The following is a 26,325-nucleotide window of genomic DNA, read 5'->3' as shown; positions in this document are numbered from 1 at the left end:
GCAGATCTCTTCCTGCACTGCTGATGCAACAGGGAGCCTGGCGCTGCGGCGGGCAGTGAGCTGTTTCCAGTCATGCACCAAAGACAGACACTGTGATAAAGCAGTTCTGTTGTTCTGAAGATGAGAACTTCAGCTGGGCCGGACTCTGCTCTCTAAGATGCCTGTTTTCTGACACACAACTAGAATGTGCAGTGAGCTCTTGTTCCCTTTGAGCTTTTCCTCTTTCTGAAGTGTTTGTGTTTGCTTTTAATGGAGTAAAAAGTGATTGTGGAAACACAGGCCCTGGAGAGGTATTCAAAACCAGAGGAGAGGGCACGATTGTGGTTGCATGGCTAGTTCAGGACAGGGGTGTGTGAATTACTAGCTTCACAGTGTGACCTCAGAGAAAGAGTTAATCCCAGTTCCACATTAAAGTGGGCCCATCGCAGACTTCACTTGATGGCGTGTTGTGCCTGTGTGGGGTGGGTGGATATGGCTGGCTCTGTGCTCATGGCAACCTCTTCCCATACCTGTGATGCAAACAGCAATCACTGCAGGTGTGTCTGTGCTCCTGGTTTGAGCATCGCAGGGCAGAGATGTGCACAGGCAGTGGTGCATCCTGTGAAGTATGTTTACATGAAGTATGTGTTAGCGTAGAGCTGGGGGTTTGCAGGCACAGCGTTGGGCTGGGCTGGCCTTGCTCCATGCAGGCTGTGGTCCTCTAAAGAAAGGCCAGGGCAGTGGCGTGGCTCCCTCATCTGCAGTTCCTTCACAACTCAGTTGCCTAAAACTATATCATCAGGAAGACAGCTTGTGGCAATGCGGAAAGGAGAGCTCCTGCGTGCTGTGACTCATGCTGCTGCCTTGAGATGACTGTGACTGGTTGTCATTCATGGGGCTGTGCCACCCATCCTGAAACGGCTGCACTTCTCAGCAGCTGCTTTTGTGGGGATGAAGGAGATTAGTCACAGAGTACAGTGAATGAAGAATTCAGATCTGCTCCTTTGGGAACAGTGAACGCTGCAGTGGGAGGAAGAGAAGTCAGAACTCGATTTATCAATGCTCTTTGATCGGGTGATCATACACGTGCTTTTTGTGGGGAGGACTGTGAGTTTAAAGAAACTCAGTTCAAAGGCTTCACACATCTGATCATCAGCCCGATCCCTGTAGCTGTGGTTCCTTGTTTGAATGAATGTGTAGTCCAAGTAAGGGCTGTCGTACTTGAGACGCAGCCAGATGAGGCTGCTGCACCTCATCAGCTCTCTTGCTGTCCAGCGCTGTGCACAGCAGGGTGTCTGCTGGAAGCCAGCTGTGCCTCAGTCTGTAACCTCTCTGCCTGGCAAGTGACAAGGATGTGGCTGGCCTGACTCTTCTCAGCTTCCACGGTTATTTGGGAGATACTTGACCAGAATCTTCCGTTTAAATCAGCAGAGCTAACTGAGGCCTGCACTGGGATAGCACATCCTAGTTAAGAGGCTGGCCTGTCATTGTTTAAGAAAGAATTGGCAGATAAGAGGTGTGTCCCTTTGCTCCTCAGGCAGAGGGTGGTTCAGATCATGAATGGGGAACTCGTTGCACGTAGTGTGCAGCTGATTAGATGGTTTGGGCCATGCCTGTGCATTCCATGGCACTATTCATGTGGATATTCCTGATTACTCCCTTGCAGCCTGTTATGATGACCTCGAGCATAGTATTGCTTGATTTTGAGTTGCTGGGCTTGTTCCTTCAGAGAGCTGCTATATGTCACCAAAGTAACCTGTGCATGTGAGCCATGCTCTTTCTGGCTCAGAGGGGTCAGTTGCCTTTGAACAGTGTTTCTGCTGTGACGGAGAATCATTCTGGGAAAGACGGGGAGCAGATCATGTCCTTATCATGTCTTGGCCCAATTTGTGTAATGCATGTTTTCTACAAGGCTGCTTAGGGATTCCTAACCCATTTTTTCCCCTTAGAGAAAAATGTGATATTTTAAGTATCAGAAACCAGCTTGGGTATTGTTCATTCCAGATCCCCACAAACTGTGATGTTTCCTGTCTGTTTCCCTCATTCATCTCAGTGTGTAAAACGTGCTCCACGAGGAGACTATCCATAAGCATGGAGCAAGTCCCCTTTCATCTGCACCTCCCTTATCCCTCACGGAGGGTGATCGTGTGTGTGAAATAAAACATCAGCCTTGGTCACCTCTGGCTTGGACTCATCTGCTGAGTATTTAGGCCTCAGTCTCTTCCACCTTTATCTTCCCTCTCCTTTCTTTCTGCTCCTTCCCCTATTCTTCAGTAGCAGTGCCATCTAATTAGGTCATGGATTGTTTCAAACTCAGAACCTTTCAGGAGGTTTTCCAGTACCTGTGGGCTTTGTTACTCAAAGGCACTTGTTCTGCTTGCCCAGCTTTCCTGCTTTGTGCCTCTCTCAACTGCTCCTAACACTGAAATATTTCTTGCTCACGTGGCTGCGGCAGTAAAAGACGTGTTAGCTCCATAACAAGCTGCTACTGACTCCTCGGGGAGCTCCCGAAGAAACATTTTACTCTGAGATAAATCTGCTTTTCTGCATTCCCTCCTGTTTTATTAATAGGGCTGTTTTCATGAGAAGATTCTCACATGAAGCCTTCTGCAGCTTCAGCTGCCGCTCCTCCCTGGAGCCCAAGCGCTGCCTCTTGTTTGCACAGGCTGTTGGGGACCAAATTTGGGTAAGGACACACATATTGCTGCTTTCAGGGCAATACCAGCCAAGCAAGGGGTCGTGTTGAGACTTTGGAATGTGGCCTTTAGATTATACGAAACAGACCCAATCCAAGCTCTGTTTGGCCCCAAACTTTAGTGTATCCAGACTCAAAGGTCTCATTTAGCTACCATGAGGTGTTATTTTTCCCTATAAACAAGTTCAGTTAAGCCATAAGGAGTAATTCCGAAGGAGGAGATGGTCAGTTTATACTTGTATAAGCAAGAATGACAGAACTTCTGTGTCTGTAACCAAAACCTGGGAAATGCCAGATACATCCAATTCAATCTGCAGCCACAAGTCTGTGACAGGATGGCCTGGGACTACACCTTGCACTGGGTATTTGTAGGAGATTCCTACCTGCTTCCCTTGGAACAAAATACTAATTGCCTTCTGTCCTCTAACCCTACCTTTGAAACACTCAGTTTAATACATGCTCCCAAGTTATGGTTGTGAATTATGTTTTCAATTAGGCTGACAGCAGAGCTGGTTGCAGTGGCTGAATCTAGCCTATAACAAATTGTTAAGGGAAATCTTTCCTGTTTCAATCATTGAACTTTAATACATCAATTTAATACAATGTGCTAGTCATTGCCTTTCATTCCTGCCCAACTAAAGCTGTTTTTTCACAGCAGTCAGTGGCAGTGGAGTTTGTATGCTGGAAATTTGGCTTTGCCTGGTACCTGCTGCATAAGAGACTGCCCTGAATTTTCCTCCAGAGGTCTGCTGTATAAAGGAAGGGCAGGAAGTGCTTCCAGCTTCTTCATCAAGCAAGGTACCTGTGCATCTAGGGGAGATGGTAGGATCTAAGTTCTGAGCCTTGGTGTAGATATTTCACCTGGGATGTTTTGTGACACTGAAGGTCACATATGGCTGTGGAAGGACCACCTTGGCTGGCTTTTTCCTGTGACATTTTTCACATTGCTTGCTAAGTGTGGCTTAGCAAAAGAGTGGAAAGATGCTGGAAGATGAGAAACCAATGAGGGAGACAAGCTGCATGTAAAGGAGATAAGAGCTGGGGAGCAGTTCTTCAGTAAAGTTAGAGTGTCCCAGAGCTGAATGCCACTCCTATCTCAAGGATTTCAAGGTACATTATTCAGTAAACTCTCTGCACTAGTACGTAATGACTCTTGTGGTACATTTTTGCTCATATTTGTATCCCAGGTTTGTTGTGCCACCTCTGATTTCTTGGAGATTCACTTCTCATTCCTTGATCACCTCAAACACTTAAACCCAGTGGGAATTTGGAAGAAGTTGGGTTTTTGAGCTCAGCCTCTCCTGCTCTCTGGGGCTGCAATGGGTCAGATGCAGGAGCTCATTGAAGCATCCTTTTCGAGCAGGATGGCCTCTCAGGTTTAGGTGGAAATAACAATTTCCACCACCCAGACTTTTATTTCTTTTTTCTTCATTTTGTATTTTATTGCTTTGTGTCCCTGCTGCCAGCAGCAGCACATCAGAAATCAGGGATCCAGGCTGACCTCCTGGAGGAAAAGGCATGCTGCCAGGGAAGATCTCAGGTCTTCATAGAAGTGTCACATTACAGCTGATTAAACAGGTTTGGCAGAGTCTGAAGCATAAAGCACTGAGCCTGAAGTGGTAATCCAATAACTGTCCTATGCAGAGCTGGGTGGCCATGGGGGGCGTTCCCAGGTGATGGCAGTGTCTGCGGCCTCCAAGGAGAGTCTCCTGCATTCCTCTGGGTTTCAGGAACTCAGTTGTTGCTGTTCCACTTACATGACACACAGCTGAGAGCATGCTTAGGTTATTAAAGAGTGATGGCTCTCACTGTGGGGTACCTTTAGCACCAGCTACATAGGCATCTGAACAAGCCCAGCAAGCTGCAGCAGGGGTGGTGAGTTGGGATCCTGTGGAGCCCGGTGCCCATCAGGACCCTGTGCTGCAGCACCCTTAGGGGCTGTGTCTCTTCTCACGTGTAGCCTCTGTCTCCTGCCACATCTGTGTGAATGCCTTGAATATCTGAGGGCTACAGAGTGGCATTAGATGTCTGTGTTCAGGCAGCTGAAGCCACTCTTCAGTCATGCTGGACATTAGATAAGGGTGACCAATGATGCTGATCCATCCTAGGGCTTTCAGTGCTGTCTTTGCCTCCCTGGGGCTGAGCCACCAGGAAGGAAACAGAGGGCAGACACCCCACATTAGGGATAATTGACAGCAGAGGCCCTATATGGACACTGCAGTTATTTCCTTCATTTTCCTTTTGTCTAATTGTAAGATGTGTAATTGCCATAGGGGGGACCACCTAATGTTACACTGCTATTTGGGAAAGCCTTTGTACTTGTTTCTTTTGAGCTTTGGTCACCCAAATGTAAACTAGAAGCAATTAAAACTTGGAAGAAGTGGAAGGGTGTGGAAGACAGACATGTGAGGCTGGTCTGAGTGTCCTCAGAGCCAGCCTGAAGAGGGAGGGCAGATTTATCTCTGGAGTGAAGGGCATTGTGCCTCTAAGACTTGCGTGAGGTCTTACACCAGGCTTGCAGTTTCCATGTTGCTTCCAGGCAGAGCAGTTGTGTCTGCAGGATGTCAGTAGCTTTTAGACCAGGCTTTGACAGGAGTGCTTGTGCTCAGTGGTTCACTGTGGGCCGCCTGTATCTGGTGGCCAGCTTGCTTTAGCATATGTGGATGTCAAAAAATCATCACTTTTCCCAGGAGCAGGAGACGAAAAATTGGTTTCAGCTGAGGAGCTCTATGATCTGCTTCATTCAGGCCTTGGGGAGGCTTCCAGTTTTGATGTTAACTATGATTTAATGATAAAATGCTAATATCACTTGGGAAGGAAAGACAATTGGTGCAGTCAGCCACCCTCACAGATAACTGCTGAGCTGGGGAGCCTGGGTGCTTCTGTCGCCCCAGAGCACTGCCCACGGCTTAGTCATTTGTCTGAACAAAAACACAGATGCAGAAGGAAACGCATCCTCTGCCGCAGCAGAAAATGAATCATGTGAAATACTCCTTCCCATAGCTGCCCATTGCTCACGGAGGAGGGAAGGACTGGAGCCAAATTTGTGAGGAAAAGAACCTTAGTCCTGTGCAGCATCCATCCTAGCAAGGTCCTTCATCAGAGCCCTGAGGGTGGCATTGCAAGAACAGGGAAATGAGTGTCCCAAGTCCTAACTTTGCCATGGTTTTCTTGTCTGAGCTTGGAGAAGTCACTTGAAAGTAGCTTTAGGGCTGGAGACCACCTTGGCTGTATTCCTGCTGTTTGGCAAAGCCTTGCAGTGTTTCTTTGAGCTTTTATCACATGAATATGGAACAGAAGCAATTAAAGAGTGAGAAGTAGGTGTCTGAATGCCTTTAAAAGCCACACCATCTCCATGTCTGGTTTCTTGGCAGTGAAATGGCAGTAGCCATTCTTTCTTTTCATGCAAGTATTATGATGATACTATCCAGGCTGTGTTGCCCTGGAACATCCTTCTTTGCTCTTCTGCGTTCACCCTGAAGATCCAGACAGAACCTCCGAAGGGCTGGTTACTGAGCAAAGCTTCTCCTGGGGAGATCAGTCTGTTCACAAAGCATCACCCTTGCAGGTGAGCAGCACAGAGCCTCCTGTGTAGGCTCCCTGTGCAATCACCCTGGGTTTCCCCATGTCCTTTCTGGTGCTTTCCATCTAACAGTGAGCTCCTACTGGAACAAACTTGTCATATGTAGAAACTACTGCAATGATCCCAGAAGAAACCACAAAGTGCAGCCATGAAATCCTGTCTGCTCCCAGATAAACACAAACAATAGGGTCCATTTTACGTCAGCTGGCATTTGTCAAACCGTTATCACAGTTTATGTTTACCACAGTGTTCCTTTGGGAACCAGTAGGATTGCATGTGTAATCTAGAAATGGCTACAGGAATCAGAGTCAAAATATTTGCACTGCTTACAGCCAAGGTTCACAGCACTGCAAGGTTGTTTCACTGTGTTGGGCTTTGGGAGGTGTTGGTGTGGCTGTGCTACGGGTATTGAGGTGGGAAGTAAAGACATGGCCGAGACAGAAGGTGACCGAGACCCTGTGCATTTGCTACATGTCTTTCCTCCTCACTGCTGCCTAGTTTTTACTCTCTGAAAAATAACAATGAAAGACTTGAATAAAGACATTTATGATGTTTATAGCACAAGAGCCAAGTCTTCCTAGTTAACTGTATCGTGAGTTAGTCCATTCATTTCAATATCAAAGCCTGATTCTGAGCTGATTTCCACTAGAGTAATTCCAGGTTAACTAAACTGCAGTGATTGAACAATCCCAGTTATAAGAATATTCCTGGGTGCTGGGGGAGAACTAAGGAAATATGTATAGATAGACACACCTTGCAGATAGTCAGACCAGGGCAGATGCTTGCAGACTTTACTCTGAAACAGGAACATGAGGCTGGAAAGAGCTTGTGAATGTGTGTATTTAAACAAACATCAGCCTCGAAGCCAGAATATTGTGGGTTTGAGTCAAAGCAGGAAGTTTGACAAAAGTGCTGATGAAACCAGGCTAATATCCCAGCACAGACTAAAAATACATTGCATTTGTCATTGTGAACGTTTGCACTTATTAATAGCCAATATTAAAAAAGCCTTCTGAGCCCATCTGCTACAGTTTCTGATTCAGGAGCTGAATGTTCAGGGTATTTGGTGGGGTTTGGAACATCTCTGCCTTGGGAAAGATTATTTTTAGCTGATTTTAAAATGATGACAGAATTTTTCTGGAATTTGTTAAAACTGAATCAGGATCCAGTTCTCATTGTTACGCCACTGTCTTGAACGGTAACTGGGAGCACTGGGTTCAGAACTGGGCACGAGTGTTGAATCCAGCCTTGTATTGGCATGGTGAGGAATATAACCACCCTTTATCGGTAAATCAAGGGCTTGCAGAAATGACAGAGGAATATTGGACCAGGTGAATGATTGATAATACTCAGGTTTTGAATAGTCACTTAGGATGAGGGATAGCAAGTGGATACAAGATTGATGTGCTGGGAAATCTATAAGGAAAAAGGCCCTTAGATTTTTCAACGTGATCACAGCACATCATGGTTGTGGGACATAAATCTGAATGACAGTGTGTGCGTCTGGTTATTAAACAATTATCTCCATACGAGTGATGGTTTGGTATGGAATTGAAGGGGCTGTACGCTGTGGCCCCAGCAGTGTGACACAGAGCCAAAGGGAATCTCTTTGTGTGACCCATCCAGTCTCTTGCAGTGAACAGACGGGATACTGACACTCCAGCTTTGAGGAGCCTGTTGCTGTGTTAAAGCTGCTATCACTTTTGTTGTTCCAGGCAGCAAATGAATGCATTTGAGGGTGAGCATCTCTTATCAGTAGTTCCCATGCTAGTGACTGGTTTGTGCTGTTGATTGACAGCTGTGATAATGAGGTTATTGTGAGGAGGCAGTCGGTGCACAGAAATGTTTTTATGTCTTGTGGTCTGGGATCTTGGGCTTTTTGTGTCCTGAGAGGCTCTGTCTCTAGTTGGCTGGGCCAGAGCAAAGGGCAGAACATGAAATGACTGCACAAGAAAAATCCCTGTTGCTTTCTCTGCGTTAGGTGGTTAGTTGGCAATAGCTCTTGTTCATTGTAGTAGCAAGATGAGAATTTTCTAAGCCTCTTTATGTACCTTTGCAGTGAAAATACCTGGGGAGCAAAACAAGTGCATTAGTCCTTAAACTCCTAGTTGTTCCTAGGTGCTCCATTTCTAAGTAAATCCCCTTTGCTGCTCACCCCCTCAGTGTTCACTGAACTCTGTTGATTTAGCTCTGGCTTTCATGCTGCTGGCTTACCACAGTACAGTGCTATGCCCCCAGGGAGCCGTGGATTTGGGTCTTGGCTTATACCAGAATAAAATACTGAGAAAGGGATTTGATGACTGGACAAGGGTGCTGTGGAGGAAGAGGGCAGAATTCTGGTTGCAAGGTTTGGCAAAGAGGCTTTCTGCATGTTATCTTTTCTCTTATTCTCTGGTTTTGCCTGCTGGAGGTGTGGAAGGCTATTTCCCAAAGCACTGCTTTCACCACGCAAAGATCTCATTTTCTTCCTCTCTTTCCACTGGCTCCTTATTATCTGCGAGTTGCAAAAAGAAAACCCAATCCAGCAGTGGCAAAGCAGCTGCTGTCTCTTAGGGACAAGATTAAAATCCTCCCAAATGAAATGTCATGAAAGTATTGAGTTGTCATTCTCTGGTGCCATAGGAAATTGACTTGCTGTATATTCCTGCTGCGGGGCAGAGCTGATGGAAGTACCTGGCTTGCTAAATTTCAATATGAATGCAAACGGGGGGTGAATGGGAACCACAACTCACAGAGGTAAAGGAATGTCGTAGGGATGGTCCGGGCGGAAATCGGATGTTTTTGATGTCTATACCAAGTCGTTAGGCTGGAATGTAATTCATGTCTCAGCTGATAAGACTGTGTGTGACTTGTAAATTAAAATCTGTAGGTTTCTTACTGAGATTGGACTCTCCTCGGTAATATCCAGCCGTGCCTCTGAAATCTTTGTAGAAATTACTAATAGAAAGTAGTGGGTTTTTTTTTCCATCCACATGTTAATATTTTGTATCCACTTGCATACCCAAGACTGGAAATTCTGTTTCTGGATAGAACGGATGGTTGAGCCCATTCCTGACTTTCTGTATGACCCAACATCCTAAACCTAAAGTAATCCTGAACAAGGCACATACAAATTTGCAGCAGCTGCAACTTAAAATGATTTTATTAACGTTAGTTACTGAAGCATGCTGAACCTGACAAGCCGGTTCCTCTGCTCCCCAGTGCTGTGGTGTCTCAGTCAGAAGGAACTGAAAACATCTGGTTCCTTGTTTGGTGAAGGAAAGAACCAGGGGTCTGCCCAAAAGTGAAAGAGAAGGAGCCCAGCAGCTGAGTGCCGCCATGTCACCTAAGTGCACAGTCACAGGAAATGGACCAGTTCATGTAAATTACATGCAGACAGGCAGTATCTGGAGTCTCATGTAAAAAGCCTTTGCTATGGCACGGTTTGGTGTCTTTCAGCGTAACAAACGACAAAGACTTTTTGTTAGCTTCCATGTCTCTCCTCTCCCCATGATTTGTTGCCTTTCCTAACTCTACACCTACCTCAATCAACTGGTAAAGACCGTGGCTGTAGACAGGAGCTTGTATTAGGCAGATTCATGTGCAGAGCTGGGAGGGTACTACTCTGAAAGATCAAGAAGTGCACCAAATACATATGTTGTATTAAAAATCAAGATTTTTATCAAATGGGTTTTCTTTTGAGACAGAAAAGTGTCCATTTTAGGAGAGAAGAGGGAGGATCAAACATCCTGTAAGCTCTGATCCATCATCGTATGTTGCATGGTCATGTTATCAGTCTAAACACTGACCTGGATATGCAAATCTCCATAAGCACAGATATGCTTTGGGCACAGTGGGCTTATTGTCCTGAAAAAAAATCAAAGGGAGGTCTTGAGTGATGTCTTGCTATATAGATGTTGCTGCTAAAAGCAAATTCTCCCAGCACGCAAGTGCAGATTGTTTCTGCTATTGATTGCCAGTCTCTGCTTCATTGAGACCACATGGCCCACTTTGTTTTTGTAGCTGTCTTTTATAAAAACTGACAAAGAGGTAGCAGTGTTTGAAAAGATGAGTCTTGAGAGTCCCCTGGGCAGCATTTTCATGCTGTAAAGTGATACTGGCACATTTGAGCCACAGATGCTTTTAACACGCTAATAAAACAAAAGCCTTCCTTCTCAGGGTAGTAAGCTTTGTGGGTTTGTCCATGCTTAATGGGTCAGACCCCAAGAAGTGGAGAGAACCTGCTCCCACTCCAGCTGTGCTCTCAGGAGTTGGTCCTGTGTTGTAAACTGCAGAGAAAAATCCCATACTTTCTCAAAGTATATTTTGCTGCTTCATTGCAGGCTCATAATGTGTTTTATACTGACATGGCTTATCTGTATTGGGTTTTAGTGTTGCAGTCAGCAAGCTTTCATCCTGTATTTCCAGTGACCAGTATTTACAATTTCTACTCCTCTCCTGTTCTTGCAATACCTGACTTCATAAGGAGCCAGTCAGAGCTCTATTAGCACACACACCAGCAGATCTTTGTTTTGGCATTATATTTGAAGATATCTAAAAAATTTTAGATCTGAGACATTTCCTACTAGGACCTATCATGAATGGAAATGTTTGACCTCAATCTGTCTCTGCAGCAGCTCCTGATGTGTAAAATCATGGGAATACCATCTTCTATCATTTTGAAGAGGCTTTATGAAGATAAATTAATCTTTGCAAGGCACTCAGATGTCAGTGTGATGAGCACAAAGCTTGGGGGAAAATAAATAGTTCTGTCTATAGAGGCTGTTAGTAGTAGCTGTAAATAAGACGTGAAGCTACACTTTGATCAAGGAGACTAGAGCAGATATTGAATGCTTGCTGATAAACTGAGCACCATCCAGCCTATGTCCTGGACAAATCCAGACCAGTGGGAAATACCATGTGACTTTGTGATTAAAGAGATGTATTAATGCAAACAAGCAGTAGGACCAACATGAAGTTGCACCCATGAGCTCAGCACAGGCTTTAGGATGCTCTGTTCAGCAACCTTGCTCTTAGCCATGTGAGAAATATTAGCCACTCATGAGCATGAATTATTCTTGTCCTGGACAGCTGATTCTTTTCCTTTCCTGTGGTAACAAGTGATGTTACACAGAGTAGGGGCTAAAAGCTTTAAGCCATGTCATGAAAGCATGCTTAGAGTTGAAAGTACCGAGAGGTATGTTCTTCAGGCAGCAGCCTGTCTTTTACAGACCATGCAAAGCCAAATCCAGTAGAGCTTCACATCCATAAGAGGGGCTATCAGAACCCCCTGCTCCATCCAGGTCTCCAGGCTCACCTAACTCCTGGCCAGTAAACCCACCAATAAAGCAAACTGACCCTGCAGCTGCAGAGGAGCTGAGTTCATGTGTCACAGCAGAGAGCTGAGGAAATGCATTTGCATCTTTTTGGTGCAATGTGAAGTTGCTTGGCTCCACCTTGGTTGAAGCTCTGAAGTGGTTGAGGGATGTTCACACTTTCCTTGCTGTCTTGTGTGCACTTAGCTGCAGAGTGAATGTGTCTCTCCCAGCCCATCTCTATAGGACAGGTTACATATTTTTCACTTGAATTTGCTCATATAACCTGTTGTTTTTTCTTAATTTTTTATTATTTGGCCATATTGACAAAGACCAAATAGAATAGATTTTGTGCCTGGCATGTTTCTGACAAAGATGCTTTAATTGTGGATTCACAGCTATGATTATGAGACACCTTCAGAGCATGATATGGAAAACCTAATGGTACCATTGCAGTGATGAGTGAAAAATAAACTGCTTTTCCAAGCGGGGTGCATGTCCTGCTCTATTATCTGACCTTTGGATTCACAGTTCTTGACTTACTGTCCCTGAGGTTTTTGGAGAGGAACACAGAAAGTCTTGCCAAATGCAGCCTCATTAAGCAACCAAAGGGTAACCTGCTGATGGTAAAGAGGTTGCAAGTAGCTCATCTGTAGAGAGGGCAATGGGTAAGTTCCCTGAAATGTCTTTATGCTGTAACTGCACATCATAGAGTTGGGTCCAACTTCATTATAGGCCCAAGGAGTTGATGCTAATGGGCTCCCAGCCAGCCCCATCTTGCCCTCAGCAGTCAGACCTTCTGTTGTGAACCCTTCATCTGACCCGTGCTCTTTGATCTGCTGGGCTGCCTGCTGTATTCCTGAGGACAGTACAGAAGCAAGCATTCTGCTCTGATTAATGTTAAAGGGGATCACGGGCAGAGCAAGCCCCCATGGTCTACCCTATGGTGGAGAGGTGAAAGAGCTGCTTCTCTACTTGCTAAAACAAGCCTCTCTGCAGACACTTTGGGTCTTGTTTTGGGGAGTGAGAGCAGGATTTGAGCTGAGCCTACTCCACCTACAGCAATGTTCCCGTGCAGCTGTAGTTTGGAGCTGACCTCCTCACCCTGTCCAGGGATGCAGGGATGGGGAGGGCAGGGAAGAAACTGCAGAATGCTCTGAAAAGGCTCTATCAGCTGTAAATGCAGCCTGCTGCTTCCCACAGCAGCTCCACACTTTTCCTCTGTTCATCTGCCTCCTCCTGACCTCCCCTTCAGGCAAGTAATGGGAACAAATTGTAGTCTGAATTCTGCTTCCCTCTGTCCTCTTTTTCTTACCTCAGTCTGTTCTGATTGTAAGATCTTCGGGACAGGGACTATGTGCTCCCTGTGTTTCTGCAGAAACTAGTTTAATTAGGGATCATTCTTGGTTTGTTCTGTCATAATAAAAGGGATTCGTAATAATACTGCAGTAAGTAATTCACACCAGTCTCACTGCATTTGCTTCAAAGGAGGCACTCCAAAGTAAGATGAGAGTAGATGAGATGACGATCAGACCAGCTGTAATTAGTAGTCTGCGCTATCTCATTTTGAAGCAGAGCAGTAACGTGCAGTGGAAACTCGGCCAGCTATTATTGTGGGGGGAAAACCCACACAAAAGGTATTTCTACGTATCTGTGCAAAGTAGCCACCAATATTCATCAGAGAGAGCATGATTAAAGGCCTTTGAAGCATGATTGGAGTTGCCAGTTTTCATGAGATAATGAAGATGCGAGTTTGGTATATACATTCTGGTGATCTCATTATCTTCATTATTAATTAGTCTGTGTTCTTCACATTTCAGCTCCAGTTTCTTGTCATTAGGGTGACTAGCCTGTGAGAGATGCTTTAGTGAGATTCAGAGGAAGGATTCTGCCTCTGGAACAGCAGAGGAGGTGCCAGCCTTTGTTCAGAATTGCTGCAGAAGAAATTGCAGTGCTTTGTACAAGATCAGCAGGTTGTTCTGCCAAAAACCCTTTTAACAACATACCCTGCCTGGCATTTCCCTGGTTTCGGCAGGCACTCTGGCTGCTACTGCAAGTCTCACAAATTGGTTTGGGTTGGAAAGGACCTTAAAACTCATCCAGTTCTAGACCCCCTGCCACGGGCAGGGACACCTTCCACTAGAGCAAGTTGCTCCAAGCCCCGTTCAACCTGGCCTTGAACACTGCCAGGGATGGGGCAGCCACAGCTCCTCTGGGCACCCTGTGCCAGTGTCTCAGCACCCTCATAGGGAAGAAGTCAGCAGTGATTGTGATGTAGGCACTCAGCTCTGTACTTAGTGTTCTTCCTCTAAGCACCCAAATACGAATATTTGGCCTAGATCTCCTCTGGCATGCTTCTGCAAGCACCTTTTTCAGGATGCTTAGCATCATTCATCTGTGGGATCTGGCAGTACCAAGCATCATTTTGCCAGTGTAGCCATCTCTTTTCTTTCCTGTGGTAATGAAGTTAAAAGCCTACTCTCCATTAACAGAAAGCTAGTTGTCTGTATCCTAGCCTCAAACTCTGGACAGGACTTAAGCTTACACTTACTTTACAAATAAAACTATGTACAAGTAGGTGTATGGCAGACAGGATAGGAAAAGCCAAAGTGAATTAAGATGGAAACTGTGTGTGTGGGAATGCCCTGCCATTTCCAAGGGCCAGCTGTTCCAGTACTGTAGAACCCACCTGCCATTGCTCAACATTCCTTTGGAAATCAGAAAGTCTGCTATTGATGGAAGCAGAAAACACCATGCTCATGAGGCTCTCGGTGTGCAGATCCCATTCATGCAAACTGTGCGTGAAACCTGGAGCATATTTCAATCTCTGTGGTCATCTGAGCTATTACTGACCTGCAGAGATTCCTCAGCTGCCTGCAGTCGTGATGAGAGGAGAGCCCGCCAGTCTCACCTGGGAAACACAGATCATGCAGCATCTCCTTCTGTGGCGCTGACTTGCTTGAGTTGCAGGTGCCAGCCTTACCAAGTGGAAGCTGCTCTCTGGGCACTTCACACAGACATGCAGCGCTCCCTGCTCACCCCGCTGCTCTTACACATGAAGCAGCTAAAGGTCTGTGTCACTCCAGATACAGTTCTATTCCTCCAGAAGGCAGTGATGGCCACCCGCCATGCTGACAGCGTGAACAGCTTTTCCTTTTGTAGGAAACAAATCATAAGTCATATTACACAGGAAATTATCACTTTACTGTGAAATATGTGAAAAATAAAGTTTTGATCTCAGTGGAGATCAAAGCCAGCCTATAACAATCTCCACTTAAGGCTTAGCTTTAATGAAGTGAGAAGTGGACCTCTATTATAGCTATGATAATTATTTAATACATTTTTTATGCAGTCATTTCTTAATAAGAAGTGATTGCCTAAAACCTGTACATTTTCTAGGACCTTTATTGAGGAACACTTCTATCAATGAGACATTTATGCTTTCTCAGTTATTACTGTGTAGTAAATGGCACAGTCCTGAGTGGCATACTCAGTAATACGTTCATCAGGTGAAACAAACAGGTATGCTTGTTCTTAACATCTCTATTATAATATCCATTTTGGCTGTTTGTGCTTTATCTGTCAAATATCTATTTTACACTTTGCCCACCACAAGCCATTGAAAGTTGTAGTCATCCTGCAAGTATCAGGAACCATTTACAATGTGCCGTAGTACTGCCTGCTCTGTGTAACAATGCAGACTCTCCCTGCTTGCATCTTTCAGGAAACCATTAAAAAATGTACTGTGCAAGTAATTATTCTATTTGTGACTGTTATTTCCTCTGCAATGAACCCCCAATATACAACTCTTTCAAAATTACTACTAAAAGGAAACTCAGGTTTTAGAAGTGTCCTATTCAATGAGCAGTGAAGTTGCCTGTCCCCACATCTGCCTAGTAAAAATGGCTTTCCCATGCATTCAGGTTAGTGAACAGGAGGATGTCTGGCAGGTGGGTTTGATCTCTGATACACTGCTCAGTATCAGCTTCTGCTCAGCTTCCTGGCAGAGCTCCTGAGCACAAAGGCTCCGGAGCCCTGGTGCCACCGCAGAGAGCCCAGGATCTGCAGGGACCTGCCCCACCGAGTCCAGGGGACCCCTCACACACATGAGGAGAGCAGGGGGTGTTGGCTGAAGCTGCATGTCGCTTTCATCTGCTGCTCTTGCACTTCATTACACTAAATCTAAGGCACCCCCCACCCTTCCCATGCTTCTCTGCTCGGCAGAGACAGAATTCTTTTCCTTTTCTTTCAATTAACTGGGCAAAGGGTCAAGTTCAATGAATTGCTTTGAGCTTTGCGTAGAAGAATTGAGGCTTATGAAATTATTTGTATTTTATTGCCCTTTTTGAATAACAGTATTTTACACTTAGAAGTCTCTGGCTGTGGTGAAAATGACAAAAGGCTCAGGCAAGACCTGGGACATGCGACGTTGAGCTGGTGTGAGTGAAGTATGAGCTGGGGGGCTTGTCAGTGCTCACTTTGGTCTGTTTTCTTACAATTCCCTTATCCTCTGGTGCTTCCTTCCCTGTGTAACACTGCAAAGAAGACTGCCAGTCTGTAAGGGCAGCATTTGGCTCCTGGGCAGGAGTTCTGCAGAAAGCATTTGTTTGAATGCCCCTGTCTGCCTTTGACTCCCCTACTGCAGGGCCACAGAAGCAGATTTTATTTCGTTAATCTTTTCTTTATTAGCACAAACAGCACAGTAAACACAAGCCTTATGAGGTGTTGCAAGAAGGGAAATAACACAACCTCTAAGAAGTGAAGTGAATTCAAATTAACGAAGGCAGTGTGAGTGTTCTCAGCCTTTTTTTTTGCCTTCCTTTATCTTGTAACTGAAGGGATCAGAATCAAGGACAAATCAGACTTTGCTTCCTAACAGAATCCTTCTCTTTTGCTCTGTAGCACACTGAGGGTGTTTTAGACTGGCACCATCAGCATGGGGAGGCTGTACATGCGGTTGATCATCACTCAGCTGCAGGAATCAGAGTGAACCCTGGTGTCCCCAGAGACTGTCCCCACCTGGGACCTGATATACCTGCTGCTCTCGAGGCTGTCCCACCGCACTTCAATCTCTACTTTCTTGTTGCCTCCCACCACTTTTCCTTCCATTTCATTAATTTCATTTAATTTCATTTTATTTCCTTTCATTCACGGTTTGTGTTGAGGGGACCTTAAAGCTCATCCAGCTCTAACCAATGCCATGGGCAGGGACACCTTCCACTAGAGCAGGTTGCTCCAAGCCCCATCCAACCTGCCCTTGAACACTGCCAGGGATGGGGCAGCCACAGCTTCTCTGCCACCTTCCCAGGGAAGAGCTTCTGCCTAAGAGCTCATCTCAGTCTCCCTTCATTTTAAAGCCATTCCCCCTTGTCCTGTCCTTAAAGGCCCTCGTCAAAAGCCAGGTCTCTTATAGCTCCTTTACGCACTTGAAGCTGCCCTAAGATCTCCCTGGCTCTTTCTCACAGTGAAAACCTACCCTCATATTGCTATATATATTATCCATATATATAATTATTCGCCTTTTAATCCACATTTCATTGCATCCCGCTGAACCCGGGCCTAACACCGGACACCCCCCCCCCGCCACCTCCGCCATAGCATCGCTTAGCAACCGCGGGGCGGCACACGTTCCCGCCCAACGGCGGCGTGGCTCCGCCCACCGCCCCCTTCATGAGGGGCAGGGCCGGGCTGTGGGGACCCGGCGCCGGGGCAGGTACGGGAGGAGAAGACGGGAGCCTGTCGGTACCTTCGTGTGTGTGGTGAGGGCAGAAGCTTTCCGCCGGTGTTGGGGTCTTCCACGTCGCAGCTCCGGCGCGGGGATCCCGCTCTGCCCCTTCGGGGGCAGAGCGGGATCCCCGCGCCGGAGCTGCGACGTGTGGGAAGTGGGGTTCGTGGGCCCGCTCCCCGGTGCTGGGCGGGTGAAAAGCATCGCTGAAACCTTCCTATTGCTCCGGGTTTGCTGTTTGTTGTTTGCCGAAGGAGGGGTTGTTCGCGCCGGGGTTATGTAGGCTGAGGGGTTGGGCTTGGTGTTGCTTGGAGGGCTCTGGTAATGCTTTTACGTGGGGGAAAGGCGAATTCGGCTCGGGGAGGAGGGAGGGAGTCTTCTTGCCTCCGCCGAGCCTCCTGCAGCACATGGAGATGCCCAAGTATCTGGGCTTTAAATCTTTAATAGGCTCAGAGGAGCAAAGACTACTTTTTAAGGTCGAATGCAAGCAAGGGGTGTGTTCAGCAATTATCTTCTGTGGCACTGGTGATGTGTTTGGATTGCTATTACTTATTGTTGTGTGCTTTTAATACCCAGCTGGGGTTATGAATGCATTTGCCAGCTCTGGGGTGCTGGTGACACAGCCAGGAAGAAATGATTTGCTGTCACACAGTGTGTTCTGTAACAGCAGCCCTTGTGTGGGACCCGTGTCACCCTAATGTGATCAGTGAAGTGGTCCCGCCGCTGGTGTATTGTGTTCTGTTGGGCCTGTGTTATATATGCTTGGCAGCAGCAAAAGGCAGTTTATAGCAGAGATCTTCCTCTGAAGCTTTCAGTGGTAGAGGTATTAACAGTTCCTGGTCTGGAGCTGTTTGTCGTGTCCCTGAAAAGGACACAACTTGTGCTGTTCTGTTACATAGAAGTGACCTTATGGCAGAGATCCCACAGCAGGCAAATGCTGTCCTTGCTCTGTTCCGTGCTAGTGCTGATTTCTGGGTGGCAGTTTAACATTGCTGCATGGATAATAGCAATAATCTTCATGATTTCTGGCAGATTTATAAGGTTAGTGTCTTTGGGGGCACAGATAATAATTTATCCTTGTGTTACTTGTCTGTTTTAACTGCTCATGTTGAGGAGGGACAGATTAGTGAACACTTCTGAAGTAGGTTCAGATTAGGCTCCCTGAATGTGGACTTCATGGTACCTGTATTCAAGCCCTTATGCCAGCAATATCTGTGATTCTTTCGATCCCTTTTGGTGTGCTCTTATGGCTGCTCATGTTCAAAATAGCCTTATTCCAGTCAGATGGTGTGCTGAATGGTGGGGTTGCTCCCCAGTGATGGGACTTGATTGCCATTCCCTAATCATTTCTGTGTTCTCAGTAAGAAGTGAAGTGTGAACTTGCTGGCGAGACGAGTGATTTTTCTGCATATGGCCCTTCTGATATTAGGGGAAGGGGATATATTATTCACACAACTGGGTACAGAAGAAGACAGTGCAATTTCTATTGGCTGTTTGGCAGCATATGCCTAAGATGAGGAGCCGTAGTTGTTCCCAATGCTAGATGTGGTAGCCTTTGAGCAGTTTTAAGACCTCTTTTAATGGATTTTGTTTAACTTTGTTATCTGAAGAACTACTGCACACCGCAGTGAGTGTCCCAGGAGCCACCTGATGTGAAGATGTTTCTCAGCTGTGGTTGCCCTGTCAGGGCTCTCACCCGCATGGTGGTTGGGGGATCTTTGCCATGGGCAAAGGCTGCAAAACAAAACACTATGCCAAAATAGCAAGAAGAATGGAATAGCTTTGCTTCAGTTATTGATTAACCAGTTGTGTTACATGTTTTGAGCATACCTTGGTCTTAACTCTTTTGAGTAAGTGTCCTAGTGAAATATTTCTAATGCTTATAAAACTAATCATGGGTTGCTGCTGGATTAACCATTATCCAAACATTAATAATCTCAAATGCTTACCATTTTTCGGTGGTTGACCCCTTAAATTCTGAATTGCAGCAAAATAATGTAATTCCTTTTGTTCTTTCTATAGTCATTTGGGTTGATTGCTGCACTGACCATAAGACAGGCTCTGTAAGTGCTTCCTGACAACATAAAACAGCGCTTTGGGCACTGCATTGTAGCTAATAACCAGCGCTGGTTGTTAGTAGGGGGGTCTGTGTATATGGCTCCATTTGATTCTTGTTTTCAGTGTGCACACTACCGTTGTTATAAGTGATTTCTGCTTGGTCCCTATCTGTTTTGTCTGTGCACATGTTAAGGGTAGAAATATCTCCTGCCTACACATAGCTGTAAACTCTAAAATAAGCCATGCTTTGTATTTTACCATGTAAGTGAAAAACATGGTTTGTTGGCTGTGCCAGAGTTTATGATCACTGAGTCTTTATCTATGTTTGTCATGTGTCAAGCACTATGATGTACTTGGCAGCCCTTCTACAATTAAGTGCTTTCACTTCATTGTAAGAAAATAAAAGAGCAGGTATGTGAGAGCCTTTCTTTAAAAAAATAAATCAAATGCATTTTATAAATAGGTAGGGACTGTGAAAATGTCTAAAAATCAGTGCTTGTGAACTTTGCTGGCTAAAGGCTGCAATTCCAGTTATTCCTGCAGCAGAGATGCCTTAACCTGTGGTTTGCCCCACCACCAGCTGAAGAGCAGCAAAGGTCCTGGAGCTCCTTCCTCCTCCTAATGAAGAGCTCTTCAGAGCTACTTCAGTATTTCCTAAACATAAAGTAAATTAGTGTATAGGCTTCTCTGCATTCAGTGTGACCAATGAGCTCTTGGAAGTGTTTCCATATAAACTAGAGCAAAGCCACATCCTTAATACTTTTCCTCTGCTTGCCAACATAAACTACTCATCAAGCATGGCTGGATTTCTTACTGTGCTGGGGAAACTCGAGATGTTTCTGCGCCTCTTAGGGTCTGAAATTGCTCCCGTTCTCCAATCATGCCTCCTCTGTGGAGGCTGCAGTGTAATCTAACCTGAGTGGGTGGGAAGACACAAGTATGATTTGCGAGGCAAAAATACTTTCTTTGCCTTTCCTTAAATGTCTTTTATTTCCTTGTGTTTACTGGAGGCCTCGCTTGCAGTAGTATAGAGAAGAAATTCAAATATTATACCTCCCAGATTCTTAGGGGAAATGGAGTTTGACCAGGGTTCCTGTAAACAATTAGCTTAGAACTGTACCTCCCTGGAGCAGCTTCTTGTTCTTTAGGCTGTTTGTGCCTAGTGTTACTCTGGAAGTACCAGGAGTACCCTCCTCTTCACGTAGCCTCAGGCTGGAGCAGCTCTAAGTCTGCTCAGGGAGCTCTTCACCCATGTGCCTGTGGCACCCATGTGCCTGCGGCTCCCATGGGCAAGAATGAAGCAAGTTTTTGGTATTTATTGAGTACCTGCTTGGGTGACCTTGAAGCTTGTCAAAGAAAACAAGTTGGTATGTGAGTTCAGCTGTCTCCTGAGTGGCAAGCACCAGTTGCAAAGAGCATCCTGTAGCTTACAGACTTGCTTAATTAAGGAGCTGGACTGAGAAGTGTAGTGGACTATGCTTTAGGGTTAAAGACATTCCTTTGCAAGCAGCCTCCAGCTCTCTTTGGCGTGGTATAGAATCACAGAATGGTTTGGGTTGGAAGGGACCTTAAAGATGAGCTAGTTCCAGCTGCCTTGCCACAGGCAGGGACACCTTCCACTAGACCAGGTTGTAGTGTTGCTTCAAAACAATCTCACCTCATCTTGGTCCTAAGGCTGGTCCATACTGGGGTGTCTTTGGAGTGCCTGTGACTATGAACTGCAGGTGTGTTTCCTTTGCGTGAGGAACATGTTGACATCTGGCCTGTGGTTGCCTCTATGGTGTGCAGCAGTCTTAATAATTTGTTACCAACCACGCCAGTATGGCAGTAAATGCCGCTGCTTGTGATGTACCAGCACTGCCTTCACTGGCCCCATTGCCCAAAGGGGCTGGTTTAACAGGGGCAGTCCCAGAAAAGGATCCCTGGGGAGAGTTTGCCGTTTTCTGATTTCTTCCCTGTCACTGCTGTTCTGTTTTTAAAAATAGAGATTGTCTTATCTCAAGGCAAAGGCTTCTCAGGAGGGTTAATTGTGTCATATTTGTTATCTGCTCTGCAGATCTTTTTAGGCAAATCATTTTCATTGGTTGTATACCAGCTTTTTTAAACCAAGAGCTGCAGCACCCCTTTGCATACCGCAAAGGTGATGCTGAGCAGACCACAGCTCCTTTCAACGTGCAGCTGCCTGATGTGGGTGCTCTGCCCTGGAACGGGGGTGGCAGGTACCTGCTGTGGGCAGTTCACTGTATGGGAGGGGCTGAGGTACTGCAGAGGTCTAGCAGCTCGCACAGTCAAAAGCATTTTGCACTGTTAGCAGACTTTTTCACGTAATTAAATCCTGCTATTACTGGAGTGGACACCTTGGGAGTGACATTTGTGACGCCTCATGATATACCAGCATGGTGCCATTTCTCACCTCTTCTTCTAGGTATGTGAAAGAGAATGGAAACTGTCTTGTAGCTCAGCCTTGGAACAAGGTGCCAAACAACCTGGTGGGTTTTACTCTGAACTCAAGTGGTTGATGTGCTGGGCCTGTCCGTGTTGAAGGTGAAGGGAATGTACTTGTTGCTAATGCCACCGGCTAGGATGTTTTCTTCTGCTGCTCCTTGCTTTGAGACTCCAGTGATGGGTCTGATAGCCTGTCATAGCCATGTATGTATATGATAGTAGTGGGAAGCAGTGCAGGGAGTGACAGGACACAACTTCAAAGTAATTGGAAAGAATTTATTTTTTTTTTCCCCTCTTCTTTCCACTGTCTTCAGAGGATCAAATTAGCAGCCTGCTAAAGTCTTTTAATGTTAAAACTTTCAGAGCATAAACAATGACCTGTGAAAAGGAGTGCTTGGATCTAGCCCCTGTGCATGATGAGGTCTGGCATGTCTATTATGGCCAATTAGAGTGACAGGTAAACACTCCTGACTCCTGCCGCTCCCTGGCTGGCTCCAGGCTGCGCGCTGCCTTTCTCCTCTGCCCTGGAAAAGGCACGTCACTTTGAACTTCCTATCCAGAGCACAAAGCAGCCTTTCAGAACCTCTGTGCCCTCTGCTCCTGTGGTTCAGTGTGAACAGCCCAGAAGCTCAAGCTTGGTCTTTCAGTCAAGACCTGTTGTCCCTGAATTGCACAATTGTGTCAGATACAAATGTTACCATGAGGGAAGGAAACGTGGCAGTGCGCTGCAGCACAGGCATAGCTCACCCTCTGCCTGGGGACTCCTCACCAGCTTTCCAGGATGCTGTCTAGCACTTGATTATAGACATGGATCTTAGGATTAAACTTGCCCCTAGAAGTCCCAATGCCCACAGCAGCGGTGTGTAAAGCATTGGCAAAAACTGAGCTTCAGGTATGAGATTTGAGTAATTAAACAGTCAGAAGAAGCTATTGCATTGAATAAACTCACGGCCCTAAACCAGCTTCTTATTTGGACAGCTTAGTAAAATAGCCATGCTCTGCACATTCATCTCGAACTCCCAGCTATGCAGGGAGACTTGATATCGCATGCTGCAGCAGGAGGTGGAAGCAGTTTCTATGACTTCCTCCCTCCCCCATCAACCTACCTGTCAGCTGCATTGCTGCGTGCAGCAGCCCCTGCTCTGCCTTGATCTCAGCAGAGCTTGCTCAGCTTCCTTACGAATACAGATGCAGAGGTGGTCTCACTTGATGCTTCTGCATTTTCCTCTTGCAGAGTTTCTTCCATTCTCAGTCAGATCAAAGGGTAGATCAGCATCTCCCCACCTCTGCCTGACAACTGAAAAGGAATGGAAACATGGTGGGGGAGAATGTGCTTTAACCATCTCCTACTTGGTGTAAATACGAAATCTTTGTAGAGGAGTGGCATGTTTCTAAAACACATTGGTGAGAAACACTTCACACCCTTCTTTATTACCCAGTAATTACAAGAATACTTGCCTTCCAATGCAGTGGCTGCATAAATAAAGATGAGAGTGCCTGGGTTTTCTCTGTGATGGATGTGCAAAAGTAAGTAACATTTCATCTGAGGCTGCCAAGCCTGGCATGCCTCCACATGGCACCCCTTCCCTTCCAGTTGTGGTGAGGTGATGTTTCCTGCACTTTTGCTGGGAGGAGACTTGATGGGGATGGTGCACGGACGGAACTACAAGATTGCATATTGAGCTAGCAGATTGAGCTTGTTGGATGAGTGCAGGTTAGGGGCATGATCCTTGTGAGGGAAGTGCCATGGTTGATGTGCATGTGGCATTTCTTGTTTCTGGTTGTGTGTGATTGTTCCAGCTCTTACTAATCAAATTGCTGGGTAGCGGGAGACATGGGTCCTGTTTTTAATTCCCTGTCTCTTCTGGAATACTGGGAGGTTGTCTGAATGTCAGAGGTGCTAATGATTTGGCTGTGATGGGAGCAAATTTTAACTGGGCTTGCTTTTCAGCATGAATGTACTGATGTAGGCATGTCATGTAGCCTGTCTGTCTACCAAGTTGCTAGCTTTCAGCTGCTTTTTGTGTGGGCATTTTAGTGATTGTTTGCAACCTGGGAAAGCCCAGCCAGGTCACTGCAGGGCAAGGCAGAGCTGTATTTCCATACCCACCTAATGCTGACGCCGCTTTCTTGCCCCACAAGGATCAGAAGAAATCCATGGGAATCGCTGTCTTCTGGCTCCTGCTTCTGTTTAGGGTGGCTGGGCAAAGGCAGGGTCTGCTTACTCATCTGGCTTCAATGCAGCCACACAATTGTCTCTTTTGAGGAAGGGAATTCATTAGTTTGTGTGAAGTGGCCTTGGATCTTTGGGCAGCAGGTGCTTCTATAGAGCAAACTGTTGCTGAATATTCAACAGTTGCTGTACAAGTGTCTGGCTGCCTGCCTGTGAAGCACTTGGAGTTATCTTGAGCATCCGATTAGATAAAGTGCAAAGTACTTACTGCTTTAAAGCTACCTGCAGCTATGTTGTGGTGGTGCTGTTTTATCATTCATTGGTTTTGTTGTTTTGGGTTTGTTTTTCTATGTGAATCTTCCAAGATCATAAGCAGCAACTTCATCTCTTTTAAGTCAGCCAACAAAGATGGGAACTGCCTACCAGAATGAGAACAGTGATTCATATTCATGTCGTCAGAACTCTATTCTCTTAGAGGTTTCAAATGATAGCGTGTATATTGGAAACAAATGACTCAGGATAGAACTGTCTCCTAATCTTTAACATACTATTTAAAATCAAGTTGGCTCTTTAAAGGCTACCTGAATAACATTTGTTCTTGCCAACCTCAAATTTGGTACATGAAGTATTGTAAGATACCTGAACTGTGAAGGAATAATTTGAGACGTTAGGCTGTGCAATCAGCCTTTCATTTTTCTTTATTTTTTAAGAGTTTAATTTCCTTAGGTGTGGTCTGTAAGCACCCTGTGCTGGATGGCACCATTGAAAGTATGGTCCTGTAAGAAACTGTGGTTGCTGAGCTTTAAATATCTTACTGCTTTAGTCAGTAAGGTGTGGATGCCTGTATAGTGTTTACTAATGACATGCCCCAATTCTGACTTCTTGTGGTAGCTTCCTTAAGTTGTTTGTGCTTTGTCTGTTTTCTTTTAACTGGTAATTCAAGCTACAGAAGGAAAACTTGAAGTATGTAACTGTGACAGTTGCACTGAAGGCTGAAGAGATGCTATCCAAGTTGCATGCTTTACAGGATTTCTGTGCTGCCCATCAGAGATGTTCTTGTCCTTGGAAACACTGCATTATTAGGGGTGTAGTGATTCCCCACCCCTAAGCTCTTAAAACTTAATAGCTAAGCATGCAGTTCCTACCCACAGAAAACAGTCATGCAGGCTTCAGCACAGGTTGGTCATTGGGCCTGGTTTCTGTCTTGCCTAGACTGATCATTAGCACTCGTTGCAGGGAGACCTGGAGCACTTAAAAGCATCAATAAGCAGCTGATGCAGCTGAGATGTGCTACCTAAAGGTCCACTTTGTTTGCACAGATCTGTGAGGAGGTGCCAGATATGTTTAGAAGATCAGGGCTGGCAGCCTGGGATTGAGTGTGCTTTTCCTGCTGTGAGGAAACAGCAGAGAGCAGCTGAGGGAGAGGGAGCTCTTCAAAGGAGCTTGGCAGACCAATGTTCTTGATTCTCCTGTCCCTGTCAGCCCTGAGCTCCCCACAGCTTGAGGCTGGGATCAGCAGAAGGGAGGACCAGCTTGCAGGAAGGGTTCCAAGTCTTGCAGTGAAACATTTCAGAAGCTGTAAAGCAGGTGTTTAGACTTATGGTGGGTCATTGCCTCCAAAAGCTCATTTCTTTTTCTTACAATGGGGCTTAGAAGTTAAAGTTTAGGAGCAGAGCAATTACACTTTGAAAATGAATACATGGTACTGCTCAGCATGGTAAGGTGCAGTCTGTGCTGTAGCTGTAAATCAGTGCTCTAATACAAGTAACTGTGTGATGGTTACGTTGCCAGAAAGTGACAGGAAAGAAGAGTGAGCCTTCAGCCTTTAGAGATGACACTGCACATTTAATTGCTAATGGACTTTTTTTTAAAGAGCATTTAGGCTGCTATTATTAGAAAAAGCAAATGTGTGGTGGTATCTACAGGGGAAAAAAAAAAGGAGTTTTTCATGAGCATCTTGACCTTTACTTTCTTGTGTTAATTTTTTTTTTATACCAGTGAGATTTTCCTGCTATCAAAACTTGCTGAAGCAGAGACTTCTCCAGACTTCCAAAAAAGATATTCTGGGTAGGGCTGGGCAGGAGGTGTTTCTTCCTTTACTCTCTGAATCTCGTATTTCAGGGATCCACTGTGTGTTCCATGCCTCTTGTTTCCTCCTGGATCAGACTTTTACCAGCTGGTGCAATTCCATAACATCAGTCAGAGCTTTATTGCATTAAACTTTTTAAGAGGAGCAAGGGCTCTGCGCCTGTGGGGCTAATCATGCAGGAGCAAACTTTGGGAAAATGTTAGCTGAATAAACCTCCATACTTCTGAAATGTCTCAATTGCTCTTAGCAATCTTTACTTTTTCAGCACCTACTAATAAAGGTCT

At 45.7% G+C, this 26,325-nt stretch overlaps 1 protein-coding gene across 6 annotated transcripts in view; it reads left to right on the top strand.

The window, feature by feature from the left end:
* The window catches only part of RAB11FIP4 (RAB11 family interacting protein 4), a 114,099-nt gene that overhangs the window by 67,387 nt on the left and 20,387 nt on the right, over nt 1–26,325 (top strand). Inside the window, exon 1 of one of the 6 annotated variants that reach the window (XM_062612677.1) lies at nt 17,188–17,264. The exons of the other annotated variants lie outside the window; for them this stretch is intronic. The gene's annotated coding sequence lies outside the window, so the exon portion shown is untranslated. Of the gene's footprint in view, nt 1–17,187; nt 17,265–26,325 lie in introns of those variants that run through there. 6 annotated transcript variants of the gene reach the window in all.

Source organism: Pezoporus occidentalis, unplaced genomic scaffold (assembly GCF_034315485.1).
Source record: "Pezoporus occidentalis ecotype Australia unplaced genomic scaffold, CSIRO_AGI_Poc_V1 ctg160, whole genome shotgun sequence".
In the NCBI taxonomy this organism is placed as follows: domain Eukaryota; kingdom Metazoa; phylum Chordata; class Aves; order Psittaciformes; family Psittacidae; genus Pezoporus; species Pezoporus occidentalis.
The sequence above is the reverse complement of the archived record's forward strand: the minus strand, read 5'-3'. Positions and strand labels throughout refer to the sequence as shown.